Raw genomic sequence first — 14,344 nt, 5'->3', positions numbered from 1 at the left:
CCATGCTTTAAAAGGTTTTATTTATTTATTTTTAGACACAGGGGAGGGGAGGGAGAAAGAGAGGGAGAGAAACATCAACTGGTTGGTTGCCTCTCACACGCCCCCCGACCAGAGAGCAGCCCGCCACCCAGGCATGCGTCCTGACCGGGAATCAAACTGGTGACCTTTCGCTTCGTGGGACGACACCCTACCCACTGAGCCACACCCGGTCAGGGCACCCGTCACTTTTTTGTTCCATATGATATTCTGGTCTTAAAAAATTCTAAGCAACCACCTCTCTACATAAATGGAATCTCTTCCTGTGTCTGATGCCCCTCACACCTGCCCCACCCCCGCCCTGGGAGCCCCTGATAGACCGAGGGGATCATGGAGGTGGACACACTGCACCAGCGGTGAGATTTATGACACCCGCGCTGTACATCCCTACCCTGGGAGGCTCCGCCTGCCGGCCTCGCACCCTCCCCATCTGTTTGGCCCGCGGGAACCACTGAGTCTGTCTCCCTAGGTCCTCTGCTCCCAGGTGAGTAGGTGGAAGGCTGTGGCAGGAGTACATGCAAAGGCTAAAAACAAATACGTTATGGGCTGGAAACACCATCCTATTTGTAACTGGGCATTTCCTTGTAAATTTTATTTTTTACGTGTTTTTTTTTTTAAATATGAAAAGCCTTGAGGAGCAAGACGCTGTAAGAGTTCATTTCACCAGTTGTGCTTCTCACACTTGGTGGCGGGTACCGAGCTGTCCTGGCCATCAGTAGCTACAGAGATTCCCTGCGCCCAGGCTGTGCGTCTGCTTCCTAGCTGACTAGGCACATAAAGAAGCTTGCGTGTCTCAGAAGGGTGCTTTCGCTGGTTTGGAAGCCACCTCTCCCAGGGACACGGCACATGACAGACACACGTGAACTCTGCTTCAGGTGGGTAGTAGCTGCCGCTTGCCCCAAGCTGCGGCCCGCACGTGAACTTCACTCCCCCCAGAGAGGCGACCTGTAACAGAGGGAAACGCTCGCCCTACGGCCCTAACGTAATTCTCGCCTGCATTTCTCCCGCAGCCTCCAGGTGAACAACTCCTGCTCCAGGTATGCTAGTTATCACAGGAATTCTGCTTGAGGTTTGAGCTTTTGGCAAAGATCTGCAGAAGCCTCAGGGCCAGAGCAGGTCAGCTGGGGGCGGGGGCAAGGAGCAGGGAACAAACAGCTTCAGAGGTTCCACACTCTTCCTTGCCTCCCTGTCACACACCTCTTGCCCCACCCCTCCCCCCTTCCCTTGGCATAAAAGATGCCTGAATTCTGGGCTCTCTTCAGATGCATTTGTGGGAGCTAAAAGGTCCCCCATCTTCTCAAGCTGGCGCTGCCTCCATCAGTAAACCCTTCCTTACGTCAAAGCCTGACATTTTGAAACTCGTCCTTTGACATGTCCCGCACACGAACTTAGAACCAGCAACAAACTGATTATCCCCAGTCCCCTGTGGACCGAACAGATCTCCGTAGAGAACGTTCTGGCCCGCAGAGCACAGACCAGGACTCCCCAAGGCAAAGTTAAACAGGAATCTGCCTGCGCACTCCTACAGCAAAAAAAAGTAAATACATAAAACAAAAGAGTCTGTAAAATGGTCACTGTCCCAAACAGAAGGCAGCACAGCTCACTGCCTCTGACCGCATTGCACAGGGAGCCCATGCCACCGCCCCACCGAGGCCGGGAGCAGAGAAGAGGACCCGGAGGAGACGTGGCCGTGTCAGTAAGGGCTGGGTGCCCCGGGAGAGACAAGTGCTCTCCGCCCGCACTCTTGCTGGCTCAGGGGGCGGCGACTCCAAAAGCAGCTCACTGCCCTTTCCCCGTGCACCCCCTCGAGAGCCCCCCATAACCCAGAGCCTGGGGCTCATGCGGTTCGATTGCATCTACTGCATTGTAAGCTGTCCCCTTCCGCTTGGCAGAGCTCTGCACGGCAGCTTCCTGATGAGAGAGAGGATCCTTCTTTCTTCAGTTCTAAGTGAGACAGAACATCCCTGGGAGAGGACAGAGTTCAGTGCATGGAGTTCTGCCCTTGAATGTAATCTACCAGTGATGTGGCAACTGTGAGCAGGACAGAGTCCCATGGTCGTCCCCCCCCCGCCCCCCCGAAGTACCACCATTGAAGTAGAGGCGGGCACTGGCCAGAGGATTACACAAAATTGTACCTTAGTCGATTGGGTTTTTAAGTGTGCAGCATTTTTCTAGGGAAAAGCCCTGTCTCAGTTTCCAACGACATTTACACATTCCCTGGCTGTGACCTCACGGCCCGCTGTGACCTCACGGCCCACTGTGCCCTTGCAGGTGGCGGACGAGCTCTGCTCCTGCGTTAATGAAACACCCGTCCCAGGGCCCAGGCGCCCCGCCTGCCTCCCCCTCCCGCGAGGGAGAGCCAGTTGAAAGCGGCGCCATCCGGCTGGCCAGAGTCTTCAGTCTGCAGCCTGCCCGGCTGAGGAGGCCTCTACGTGAGTGAGGCCGATGATATACCAACTTTTATTTCTTGGCTATAAAACAGTCCATAAACACATGGGAAGAAATGGAGATTAAATATAATATTATTCCAACTCATTATAACCAACTCCAGGCAAAGAAAACAATTGGCCCGATTCTCTTTAATTTACAATTAGCAAGTATTTGTCGAGCTACGAAGGCCTGTTAGCATCGTGCAAGGCACAGTGGCGAATGCAAGGGCAATGAAAATCGGGGTTCCTGGCTTCAGGGACTGGGCAAGAAAGGCCCACGTGACGGGGAAGGGAAGCACACCTACGACTCATGGAAGGTCAGCCACTGAAGGCAAGGGCTTCAGATGAGAACCAAATGACAAGTCAGGCTGTGATGGGTTCGAGGAAGGAAGAGGGGACGGGTGCACCTTTGTTATGGGTAGACCTCAGACCGTGCAAGGGCTGCGGGGGGCTCTGCGTTCTGACTAGTTTGGGGTAGCAGGCTGCGCGGGCTGGTCAGCCAGAGAATAAGGTGCGGAATGATGAATTCAGGGGAATAAAATTAGATGGCAACTCGTGTGAATCAGAAAGTCACTTCAAGCTTCGGTGCAGGTAAGTCAAGTGCAAAAATGGATTTTCTCAGCACAAATCTGCCCCTCGTGCCTTCTTAACTTAGTGTCACCGAGAAATGCCGACAAGATCTGGGGATGACCGGATGTTGGGGAAGATGGTTGAGAGCTGTGTCTGTTCCAAATGACGGGGCATGGAGTACATGCGGGAATGAAAGCTGGTGCTGTCGACGGGAATCGGGAATTTGGGATCTGAGTCGTTGAGAAGGAGAAGGAGGCCCCGTGACCGGGACAGCTGGTGACTGTGATACTGGTGGGAATGTTGGACACGTCTAGTGGGAAGTTGACAGTAGGAGACCAAAGACTGAAAGGAGGTCAGTACTGGATTTCAGAGATATCGACACAGAGATGATGAGGACCAGATGAAGTTAATGTAAAGATCAGACTATTTCATGTAGCACCCCCCATCCCCTGCATTAAAAGTAGCACCAAAAAGTAGCATGAAAAAGTGCACGGGGAAGAAGGCGCTCATATCTGGTTTATAATTTGGCACAGATAAGACGAACCACCACGCTAAACTACCTCCAGCCTCTGACTTGCACCTAGTCTTTAGAATAAAAGTGGTCAAGAGCTTCTCTACAAGTATGATGCTAGCATATGAATATGCAGGAGGAATAAAATGATAGACTTAGTTGCTTGGAGTCCTATTCAGGCAAAATACCGAATGGTAGCTGAGTCGATCAGAAATGATGTTTCCCCCAATTTTTGTTTTGTTGATCTAGCTCTTCTGATACTGAAAACCAGCTGATAAAAAAATGACCACAGAAGCAGAATTGTTATATTGCAAAACCAAAACTCCAGGTAGATGACCTCATACATGTGTACTTTCTGATGCTGGCGTGGATTACTAATGAAATGTTGCAAAACCGAGTCTCATTGACTTTCTAAAAACTCAGCAGTTGAAAAAAAGGGTAAGGCCAATCCAAACGGTACATGAAAGAACCCATTCTAATTAGCCACAGCTCGAACGTTTAGCTCCAGCGTTTAGCTTGAACCATTTGCACATGGAGGTCATGGCCCACTGTTGATGGTGGTGGTCATTTGAAAACTGACCCTAAATGTGTTGGGTGGACTCATTTCCTTCCCCTCAGGGAGGGAGAAAAAGCTCACAGACATTACTGATACAACTACTTTTGCTGAGATTTCTCTCTTCTCATCACCCAGTGGGGAAGACAGGATGAGAAGGTGTTTCACTTAAGTGTGTACGGGCGGAGGGGGAACAAGGCCTTCGGAGCAGTGCATGGTGGGCGTCCTTTCTAACAAGCACAGCACACGAGGCGTGGACCTGTGCCGGCCAACTCAGTTACCGCTGCCTGTGGCTACGGAGCGCTTGAGAGGTGGCCAGTGCGACTGAGGAATCAAATAAGCTAGATTTCATTCAATTTTAATGAGTTAAATCTTTTCATTAAGTATTTAATGAAGTATATTTGGAACAGGTTGGATGCATGAATCTGCTCCTTCGGCAGATGTTATGAAATCTGAAAACAGACTGTTTCCGATGAAAATTGGGAACTAAACTGGTCTGTGCTGCACATGTAGAATATACATGGATTTTGAAGGCTCAGTACAAAAAAGGATGCGAAGTGTTTCAGTAATGTCCATGTCGACTATATGTCACAATCATATTTTTGGTTTATTGGGTTTAAGAAAACACTATTAAAGATCAATATCCTCTGATTTTCATTTTTTGAATGCAATCAGGAGAAAATGTTAAATTATATATATGGCTTGCATTATATTTTATATTTCTATTTTACAACATTGATAGATACATTTCATGGTTTGTATGTTTGTAGTTGCATTCATAAATATTAAACTGTTATAGTCAATACAGTTCCTTCTGTACAATAACAATAAACATAATAAACTTTATATGTCTAATGAAATTATGATTAATGATTATGTTTGAAGAGGGCCTTCCAAATGCAGCGTGGTGGGGACTGAAGGTTCGCTGAAGAGTTAGGTAGGGTCAGACTTGTAGAAGGTTTTCCTTAGGGTGCCCAGTGTGCCTTTGCTTACCTTCAGAAGTGTGACAATTCACACTGTACCTCTCCTTTGAGTCACAGACAGTGGTGTACTGATAAATATCTAATAATTGTTTCTCTGGAATAAAGGGCCATGAACAAAGCACTTGCCACTTCCTGTGGTGTAAACACCCCACATCGAGTCACGAACCCAGACTAACCGAGTCACTGGACTCCCTGAAGTCACTGGAGGTGGGCTCCGAGGCCAGGACCCACTGGACCAGCGCACCGTCAGCGGGCACCTGAGCGATGCTGTCCCGGTTCCATGTAGGTAACAGGTACAGGATGGAGCAATCTGCTGACACTGATGCAAGATGTGACAGACGGTGCTTCTGAGTGAACCCTGGACGACTGGTTTCATGTGATGCCATCTGTGCCCCTGTCTGCTGGTCACATTTAGTTAATAATCACTCATGGATACATTCCCGGGTCTTTGGACATGAACACCAGCCTCTCCCTCGGATGCTATCCTTGATCTCCACTTACCGACAGGGTAAGCATAGGGGTTCAGAGCATGTGTTCTGGCATCAGAGCGAGGTAGGTTCAAATCCCACCTTCACCAGACCTCAGAGTACTCATCTTTAGCATGGGGGTAATAATTGTATTACCTTTTTTATAAAGAAATCAGAAGGGGATGAGTTCTTCAAAGCACTTAGCATGCCCCCTGCCTGTAGCCAATAAACACTAGCAGCTATGTTGACTCTTTCTCATACTAGTCACAAATAGACTATGTTTCACAATATTTCCACGGAGTAAATTGAGAGTGGGCCCTCATTTCTATAACGTGAAATGGAAGCCTACGGAGGTGGTAAAGCCGTCAGCAAATGTGTCCCTGGGCAGCCACAACAAATGAGACGCCCTTCTTCAATAAAGCGCTACATGGCATGAGGGTCCAGGGAAAAGGGGGGCTCCCTGTAGTGGAATGTGCGCATCGCCTGGGACTCGGCAGGAATGCCCACCATTTGTGCTCAGGTATATAGTGGCCACTGCACACCTTGGGCACGGAGGCCCAGTTGTGTGGGAAATACTCTAGAGGCTGACTTCACTCCCGGTCACCATGTCAGCTCCTGTAAGAAAAGTCTATGCTGCTGTTACGGGGTCCGGATCATTTGTTTGTGAACCCTAGACTTCTGGAGCTGAAAACTGGGCAGATGAATTTCCACAATGAGTGATTTGGCTTGGCGCCTTCCCCAGTGAGGTTCTCCCCTTGTGAGAGTGGAGAAGGCTGCCGGGTTACAGGAGCCTGGGTGTCTGCGTCTCCCTGCCTGGGGGAGTGACAGAATGAGGGGCGTTTCAGCACTGAGTGCTCGGGGCTGCCCCTATCTCAGCACGCGTGGGCATTCCGTGGGGAGCGAGCCTTTCTCAGTGCACGGGCCATTCTGTCCGAGTTCAGTAGGACCCCGTGGCACTGCGACACTGGCAGTTTGCCATAGCAACTGTTCCTATGGACGGTCAGGAGACTCACCCAGCCTGACTCGCGCGGTGCATCCAGTGATTCACAGCGCATGGGTGACTCTCCCGTGCAAGAGGAAACCAATTACACAGGGTGCTCGTTTGAACAACATGCTCCCGTTTCTGTCTTACTGCACACCATTGCACCTACCAAGTCGTTTTTTTTTTTTCCAAAACAGACTTTGAAAGAGCAAACCTCTTCCTGAATTTCTGCTTTCTCTCTTTTTCCACAAGATTCCTTTTTAAATCTAATTTTTATGACTGTGGTGGATCGGTAACACGAAGAGCATGCTTTCACCAAGGTTGAAGATGTTGGGAGTTTCTTTCAAATCTCAGAAGGGAATGGGCTTGGCTAAACCTAATTGAATAGGAAATAGAGAAGCTGTCGAAGACAGTTCACAGAACCACGTCTTCGAATACCAGCCCTGCCCTGAGAGATTCCAGTCTGATGATGACTGGCATGGTAGCTCACAGCCCGCCGGCGCACCCGGATACCCTGCAGACCCAACACTGGGAGACACTCTTCTTTCTTTTTCTCAAGTCCAAAACGGTGAAGTTGTTCTTTTAAAGTCAACGAATTGGGAAACCAAGTGCGAGGGGCGTGACCTCCTGGAAAAGCTTTACTAGAGGGGTGCCAGCAGCCCGGCAGCGCCGGTGCCGGGGACTCCGGCAGAGACCGACCCTCTGTGGGCTCAGTCCCCTTGCCTCCACACCCCTCCATGACCCAGGGCTAAGCTAACCCCCACGCTGTGCGATGCCGTGAAAACTGCCACTCACTGAGGATGCGTGTCCCGATGCCGCCCAGCTCCTGTCCTCTTCGCTGAGCTGGGGGCACACGGTGGACAGTAGCTGTGTCCCACTACTGCATCCCCAACGACCAGCCTTGCGTCTGGACCAGAGTAGATGTCCCCCCCTACAACTGTGCAGCAGCGGAGCACGCAAGGTGCCAATCTCCCTCACCTTTGACCCAGAACCGGCACGTGCAGAGACAGGTTGAGAGGGTAGGCGGATCCCCCGGGCAGAACATTTCTGGGTGAGCGTTTGACCCATACTGGATGCCTGCCTCTCCCTTCCCATGTTTCTTCTTAGATGCTAAATCGGGCCGAATACACACCTGGGTAGGGTACCAACGGGACACGAAAAACGACAGAAAACGAGAAAGTCCAGTTTGGATTTGAAGTATGGACGAGGCAGACGCCACAGTATCTCCGGTGCTTAGGAACGTCAGGGGCAGGGACAGTTCATAGAGGCTGAGCTAACAGCATATTCACCTCTAGGCCTTAGGGCCTCCAGGAGCTCCTGCACGGCTTTCAGGGACATTTAAGAGTAAAGGCTGTGCTCTTTCCCCCACACAGGGGCATTCTCCACCTCCTTTAGGCCTAAACGTATAAATAGAAAGAAATCCATTTGGCCAGACTGACTGGCTCCCGGATAGACAGAGGGCAAACCCAGCGCAGATCACAAGATCACTGTCTTATCTTTGGGAAGTCCACAACCACCACCTCGCCCCCGAAGATCAGGCGGGGCACCGCAGCTTGAACTCCCACCGCGCTGATGACAGCGTTAAGGGAAAATGCGCTCCAGAGCAGTGCTGGGTCACAGAAATGTAACAGAGCCGCCAGTGCTGGGCACGTATGCGATTTTCACTTCCTAGTAACCCATTAACAGTAAAGAAATAGGTAAAATTAATGTTACTAGTGTATCTTACTTAATCCAATATATCCAAAATATTACCATTTCATCATGTAATAACTACGAAAAGTATTAATGAGATATTTCAATACTTTTGCCACGTGGAATCTTTGCATCTGTTGTGTAATTCACACTCACAACACACTGCAACTGGCACTCACCACTTGCCACATCGCCAGCGCTCAACAGCCACAGGCAGGGCAGTGGCCGTGGCGTCAGACCACGTGGCTCTGGGACCCTGAGAGGCATGGACGCCCATGTGGCCAGCCCCCAGGTGACGTGGAACGTATCGGTGCTTTTTTTTCTGCTTACGAGCAGCCTGTGCTGCTGCGAAGACCTCTGAGCAGCTCTTTTGCTGGGTCTAGTCGTTCTTTGGAGCCCGAAAAAGACAGTCTTGCTACCGAAGCAAGAAGCAGGGAGTTCCAGACCTGTCCAACACCCACTTTGCGTATAATTACTGAGCACCGATGCACCGACAGACCTTTTGTCCTTGGCACCGCGCTGGCACGGAACACCAGATCTGTTCCTAGTTACGGGACTTGAAGCAAAAAATCATTCCTCACCCTCAGCCTCCTGATGTCTGAAATAGAACGTCTGGAGCTCATCAATAGTTCTCAGCCCTGGCTGCAAATCACGACCACCTGGGGACCCGAGACGCCATGCCTTGGCGTTACTAGGGATGAGTCAGAATCTCTGGGGTGCGCCTGAGTATTGATCTTTTAAAGTTTTCGTTATATGATCCTAAAGTGCAGCTGGAATTGAGAATTACCCATCTAGTGCAAACCAGACACACTCAAGGAACCTTCCTCGGCTGAGTGGAGGGAGAGGAAAGAAATCTCCATCTCCCCCACTCAAACATGTACTTTTTGCAATAGAGAACCTTCTATGCCAAGAGGCTGAAGTACTAACTATGGAGGTAGGATAAGAAACGATTGTCCTGGGAAGTGACAAAATAAAAAGAATACAAGTAAATAGATGGAATCAGCTGTCCCCCGATATGATCACCGAAGTAATGACGATTAGCAATGATTACTAATCTAGGTACAGCTCTGAAGGGATGGTGCAGATACAAGTAAGGTTACTAATCAACTAATTGTAAAACAGGCGAATTATCCTGGATTATCCGAGTGAGTCAATGTAATCTCAACAGCCTGCGGAAGCAGGCAGGCAGTCCGAGAGATTAGAAATCTGAGCGGGACTGGACCTCTTGGTGTTCTAGGGGACCACGGAGGAAACGGGAGATGCAGGCAGGCGGCCTCTAGGGGCAAAACGCGGCTCCTAGCGCGTGGCCAGCCAGCGAGGAATGGGGAAGACCGTCCCGCCACTGCCAGGAACTGAGCTCTGTCAACAACCCCCCTGAGCTTGAGAGCAAATTCGCCCCAGAGCCCAGTCCGTCATGGCCTCTAAACTGAGAATCCAGTCCAACCTCACTGGGCTGACTTCTCACCTACAGAACCGTGAGATAATAAAGGGCTGTTGTTATAAACCACTAAAGTTACAATAATTGGATATGGAAGCGATAGAAAACTAATACAGTCTCTAAAAGTCCATTACGGAGTCCAAGGTTGAATTCCTAAACATCAATCAACAAAATAATTATGTAAAGTATACGATTGTCTAACCATTAAGCTGCATGCCTGAAACCAATACAAAATAAAATAGAAGGAGGTAATTATCTAGTCATTACCAAAGCACATCTGTAAGACAGGGGCTTTTTAGCAGAGCCTAGAAATTTGGAGGCAGAAGGGCCTTGAGAAACAATCTCATCCAATCAGTAAACGATGGATGGAGAATGCTGAAAAGAATTAGATAGCACGTAAATAACGAATAGTTTTGTCTCCTCCATCTCCCTCTGGCTGGCTGAGAAGATTGCCCCAATATGGTCACGGGTAAAGTCACCTCTCCGAGCTCACTGACGCCCCCTCCCGAAGCCATGCGGGCCCCTCCATCCTAAATCTGCAACTGCCAAAGGACCTTCTGGTTCTCATCTTCCTTCCAGGGTTTGCTCTCTTTCTGGAAAACTAACACAGTAACCAGGGAGATGAAACTGCTTGACGGTGGACACGGAGAACGGACCAATGGATTGCCATCCTGGTGTGTTGGCCCATCTCTCGAATGTGGCTAGAGTAAATTGGGCTCCTGGAGTCTGATCACCTCTGGGTCATTTAATGTATTTTATTATTTTTTTGAACACCTAAATCTGGGCACGAGTTGACCCCAGGGAAAGTGAGAGAGCAAGAGCGAGCCTGGCTAAGTCAGTTTGTTGGCCTTGCTTTTCCTCTTACCCTCAGGTCTCACCAGGATATTAAAAACCAGATGATGAGTCAATGGGAAGGGAAATCAAAACCACGGTCAAAATCTCCGACAGATGGGGGTGGAGGGAGATAAGAACAAGGAGCACGTATTTATGGGGGAAGAAAAAGTGGTGTGGAAGGGGAAAGGACAGGCTATTTTTGTCCTTATAAATCTAACGTCTTGGCTCAGGAGAGCTTGTTTTCAGTGCTTCCGAATAAAACGTTCAATTCCCTGGAGCCTTATGTCTACCACCCTATGGCGTGACCACTGTCATTCAGTGGCCCGGCTGTGTTTCTCCTAAATCCATCAGCTGGTGGGCGAGGGCTGGCGTGAGCAGGCTGAGCTAAGCCCCAAATCAGTGTTGATTCATGGAGACCGTGTACGTACCAAGCCAAAGGAAGAGACGCTTGAATGCGTTTTTGTTGCTGTCCGTTTGAGTGAAATCAGTTATTTCACATCTCACAGGACAGTAGTAATCACCATTCATCTTCCCATCAAACTGAAAAATGATTCAAATGAAGCCTTCACTTTTAACCACTTGTGATCACGTTACCAGTTACAACTTTACTTCCAAATGAGGAAGAAAAGCTACTGGGAGAGCCCCAGCTGGTGGTTTACATAGAGCACCGTGCAAACGCTGAGCACCAGAGGGCAGGCGCCTTAGACACAGAGAAATGATACACCTGCACGCCCCCACGCATCTCAGATAGCTCCTGTGCTCCCGGAGCTCGGCGTCTCCTATCTGCCCCCGATCTCTGCCTAATGAACAGACAGCGTCATCCCAGATTTCCTGTTGCGCTCAATGAGATTAGGGTTGTCCAGTTACCTTGGTTACTCCATCCCCTCTTCCGTGTGACTTCAGTCACCACGAGGGGGTGATCCTCCCTCGGAACTCTCTGGAATGGAGCCCCTTCCTCCCCAATCTCAGCATGAGAGGCCCGTTCTGCCTCTTCTCATCCCGAGGCTTGAAACAGCCTCTGTTCAGTCTCCCCGCCTTCACTTTCAAGGCCCTGCCCGACCAAACACAGATCTCCATCCTCTTCAAAGTGATGCTGGGACATCACCACCCCCCATGAAGCCCTCTACGCTCCCTGCAAACTTAATCATTCCCTCGTCTGTGCTGTCACCCGGATTTTCCCTCACCTGCCTATCAAATGTGCCCCAGTACTGAACCCACAAGATGATGAACGTGTCTGTGGAATACACGGGTTCCCGGTACCTGCAGTGCCGTCTGTAAAGTTCTGGGGGTAAGACACACCCCCCCTCCATCTACCATCCCCCCGCCACCGAAATGCCTCGCAGGCCTGGACGAGTGCACGGGTGTGGGCCCTCTGTGTGGGGTTTCTATGGGGGAGGCGTTGGTGGGTACAAGCACCGACAGGCCACAGGCCACAGGCGCTAGATGTCCCCCGCCCCCCCCACCACAAGAGCATCCGCAATGATGCCCAGCTGCTGTTTCTGGGCCTTTAGGAGACATTGGGTGAGGGGGAGTCCCACATAAATTACTGAAGGAATGAACAGAGACCCCTGAGGCTGGTGGAAAACAGGTGTTTTTTGGGGAGATGGGAGCATGTCCTTCTGTGGGTAGTTTATCTGAACGCTTCCGGAAGAGACAAAGTAGGCGGTTTCCCATCCCACCGGGTGTGACAGGTCAGCTGCAATCAGACCTGCAGTAAGGGACCCAAAGCCTCAGAGAAAACCAGCGGAGAGGTCCAGCACAAAGAGACCATCTTATTTTGCTTTTCTCCGAAGTGCTGACCATCCCCAGAGCTTCGGCGAAATGCAAAACAAACGTGCAATCGTGTCATCGCTGCCTCTTTACAAAAGTCTCCTAAAATAGAAGCTGCCTGCTGACGTCGGAGACATGGACCCAAGTGAACTCCCCGAAGGGTTTCCTGGGCGCGGATCGTCACCGCGGTTGAGTGTCTCCCCACACGTACCAGCCCCCTGCACGCTCCGAATGCGAGCCCTTTGCTCAGAGAACAGACTCTGGAAGCGCAAAGTGCACCTCAGATCAGACCAGGAAGGCCATCTGGGGCTCTGCCTAATGAGACCGTTTCATGAACACCGGGACGAGCAGAAGTGCCGCTGAGGGCAGGAGGGAGAAGAACAGAGCAGCAGAGGGAAAAGGGAGGACGGAGAAGTCAAGCCCGAGAGGGAGGAGTGGGATGGGAGGCGGAGGAGAACTGTGGTGTAAGCCCCGCTGGAGGCTTACACCTCAAGATGCAAAAGCGAGGGGCAAAGGAGAGACCTGACCATCAGCCTGTGAGTGAAAAGGAACAAGAAGGGCATACTGACCCGCAGTCCGGCAGGTATTCCTGAAACAGAGCCTGGACTCCCGTTTGGCTTCCCCTGGGCTGTACAAAAACAGCTCTTGAAGCTTCCTTTTTTCATTCAGTCACGGAGCAAGCAGACCACACTACTCTAATTTGGTTAAAATCTGGCAGACAGCGTGGGCTTGGAGGCGGAATACTCTGAGAATTTCTTGGTCACCACCGGGCATGTCTTAATCTCCAGCTTCTCTGTCTTGCTGCCTTCATATATAAACCTGGGCACAATTCTCCCCAAGTCAGCTATATTCTCTACCCCTCCCCTTTCCTTCTTCCCTCCCCTCGCCCCGATCTCTCTCTCTCTCTCTCCACACACACCCACATGCACCCCGTCCCAGAAGGGCGGATGAAAACACACAGCCCACTGCCTCACAAAACGAACCCCCGACCTTTGCCCGGTGCCTCTTTGGCCTCTGCCAACTGAAGCGATCCATCGCAGCAGAGCCAGCCAGGCCGGCGGAGAAGATGGCCAAGCGTTGCAATATGACGACAACAAGTTGGATGGGTTGAAGCCAGTGATAAGTTTATTCAAGTCTAATTTCATTGCTTCACGGAGGAGCAAAAGAACGGAGCTCCCGGAGGGCGGGGCGTGCCCCCCTCCCGTTCACTGGCCTCTCGCGGACGCACCCACGTGGCCAGACGGCAGCACTTCCTTTGTCAGATGAGGGATCAGTGAATGGACTCCCCACAGCGGTGCCCACTGGAAACCCGGATGTACTTAACTGTAAATGTTTAACCACAGTCCCTATCAGAGGTGCAAAATAGTTGACTAGGAAATCCTTAGCACCACCAACCTTAATTACAGGATATTTCAGTCAATTGCACAGGAAGACACAACACTTAGACGAAGTGGTTTTTGTTTCTTTTCAACTACCTTGTAATAGAGGGAAGTACATCTTTCTCTCTTTTTTTTAAATTCTATTTTAATCATTGTTCAAGTACAGTTTTCTCCCTTTTACTCCCATTCCAGCCCACCCACCCAACCCTCCCCACTTCCCTCCCATCTCCACCCTCCCCCTAGTTTTTGTCCATGTGTCCTTTAAATTTGTTCCTGTAAACCCTTCCCATTGTCCCCCCTGAAATTCCCTCTTCTCTCCCCCTCTGGTCACTGTCAGCCTGTCCCTCTATTTCAGTGTCTTTGGTTATATTTTGCTTGTTTCTTTGTTTTGTTGTTTAGGTTCCTGTTAAAGGTGAGATCATATGGTATTTGTCTTTCACTGCCTGGCTTATTTCACTTAGCATAATGCTCTCCAGTTCCATCCATGCTGTTGCAAAGGGTAGGAGCTCCTTCTTTCTTTCTGCTGCATAGAATTCCATTGTGTAAACATACCACAGCTTCTTGATACATTCATTTACTGATGGGCATCTAGGTTGCTTCCAGCACCTAGCTATTGTAAATTGTGCTGCTATGAACATCGGGGTGCAAAGGGAAGTACATCTTTCTAAAAAAAATTGCACATCAACTAAAAGGTGCAAAA

The 14,344-nt window shown here is 50.1% G+C and overlaps 1 protein-coding gene across 3 annotated transcripts in view; it reads right to left on the bottom strand.

Annotated features, from left to right (window-relative positions):
* The window catches only part of GHR (growth hormone receptor), a 218,574-nt gene that overhangs the window by 115,902 nt on the left and 88,328 nt on the right, over nucleotides 1–14,344 (bottom strand). The window contains exon 1 of one of the 3 annotated variants that reach the window (XM_045847876.1): nucleotides 13,256–13,278. The exons of 1 other annotated variant lie outside the window; for it this stretch is intronic. The gene's annotated coding sequence lies outside the window, so the exon portion shown is untranslated. Of the gene's footprint in view, nucleotides 1–12,834; nucleotides 13,158–13,255; nucleotides 13,279–14,344 lie in introns of those variants that run through there. One more of the 3 variants, XM_045847875.1, reaches the window with a different exon arrangement.

This window comes from Phyllostomus hastatus, unplaced genomic scaffold, assembly GCF_019186645.2.
Source record: "Phyllostomus hastatus isolate PE091 unplaced genomic scaffold, TTU_PhHast_1.1 phas_contig_58, whole genome shotgun sequence".
NCBI lineage: Eukaryota > Metazoa > Chordata > Mammalia > Chiroptera > Phyllostomidae > Phyllostomus > Phyllostomus hastatus.
This window is presented reverse-complemented; position numbering and strand designations above follow the sequence as displayed.